The sequence below is a fragment of the Papilio polytes genome, unplaced genomic scaffold (assembly GCF_000836215.1).
Source record: "Papilio polytes unplaced genomic scaffold, Ppol_1.0 DF824191.1, whole genome shotgun sequence".
Taxonomy (NCBI): Eukaryota; Metazoa; Arthropoda; class Insecta; order Lepidoptera; family Papilionidae; genus Papilio; species Papilio polytes.
This window is the reverse complement of record NW_013525013.1, coordinates 1,032,722-1,034,659: the sequence shown is the minus strand read 5'-3', so window position 1 is coordinate 1,034,659 and position 1,938 is coordinate 1,032,722.

Here is a 1,938-nt window from a genome sequence, read left to right as displayed (position 1 = left end):
ACTAGGTATTATTTATACATGTAATGGCTTAACCAAGATAAGAGACTTGGTCCACAATATCTACCTATAAAAACTGGTACGCGATAAGACAGAAATGAACAATTATTATTATGATTTTTTTTAAATTCATAAAATTTAATAATTAAAATTGTTACATGCATTTTTAATTAAATTAGTTTTATAATTTGCATTTTTCAGTAAAATATTTTATTTTATTTTTTAACGTAAATCAGTAATAAATTATTGCAATATGATAATTTTAAACATGTAATTAATGCAACAGGAAACTCTTTTTAATGTTATTTACGCATTGTGATTTTAAATGAAGTTAAAATTTGCATACGAAATAAATAAAAAAAAAGTGTTTTTGCCGATTGTATAGGTAATTCCTTTACAAAATACTATGTTTATTGTACCTATACTAATATTATACAGAGGAAAACTGTTTGACTGTAATGAATAGGATCTAAAACTACTAGGCCGATTTTAAAAATTCTTTCACAGTTAGAAAGGTAAATTATCTGTTAGTAACAGGATATATTTTTTCATTTCTTTATTGTTATTTTTTATAACCCATATTTCTTTATTTCTTTTTTTTATACAATACATTTTACATTTGATATAAAAATAAAATAAAATATATTAAACTATTATTATTATTATTACGCGGATGGAGTTGAGGGCAAAAGCTAGTAATTAATATATTTGTGTAGTAGTCACGAGAATATGCTTATTTTATCATAAAAAAATAATCTTGGGATAACCGAGTACATTATTGCAAATTGTGCTTATGTGCTAGGTCTTAAATTTTATAAAAGACCACAGTTTTCACGTTAAACAATTTTAAAGTAACTATATTAGTGGTTAATTCGCTAGCCGTGTAGACAGACCCTTAACTTGTAACCATATATCAAATTTGTCGATTAAAAAACACATAAAAGTTACGCGAGTAAACAACAAATACTTTTTTATCTAATTATATGAAATTAAATTAATCTAATAATGAAGTTATCGATTATTTTTAGGTAATTTTGATGTTAAAACTATACGAATTTTTAAAGCAGTATCATAAGACAGTTTTTGTCGCATAATAAACAACCATTGTTATTGTGTATTGTAAAATATACACGTAATAAAAATAAAAATATTAACATTTATGTGGGCAAACCCTTGTATCGCTAAAAAAGTCATAAAAAATTCCAGTTGGGTCACAATGTAAATTTTATAAGATTTTTTAATAATATAGTCTTTATTCCAAAATGTTCAAGTTTGATTTTAACTTGAACATTTTTAGATATAAAATTATTTAGTACTTAAATCGATTTACAATAATATAAATTCCAATTCTGACAGGTATAGGTTTCAAGAATTAGGAATGTGGGAAAAGTTAAGATATGTCCCTAAAATGTTATTAAGATTCTATGATACGAAATAAGTATATTAGAGGAAGTTTGAGAGTAGCCCCAGTGGTAGAGAAGGTAAGGAGTAAAAGGTTAGCATAGGATGGGCATGTTATGAGGATGAATCGCATGTAACAAGGAGAACGTTAGATATGAGTGTGGAAGGGTACATCGGTAGAGGTAGACCTAGAAAGAGATGGATGGATTGCGTAAAAGGTGACATGATCAAAAAGGGAGTGATAACTGAGATGACGTATGATAGAGTCATGTGGAGGACAAAAACCTGTTGCGCCCTACGGGAGTAGGATAAGGAGAAAGATGATGATGTTATTAATATTCTATGTGGATCACTACGATTCTTCATTCCTTCTGGAAGAAAGTATGAATAGATTGTGTGAAAGAGGATATGCTTTAGAAGGGAGTGGATTCAGATATGATGGTTGATAGAGATGTATGGAAGAGGACATATTTGCGTTGCTAATATCGAAAATCGCATTTAAAAATTGTCTGTCTGTGTGTCCGCAAGCCGCGTTTGTTC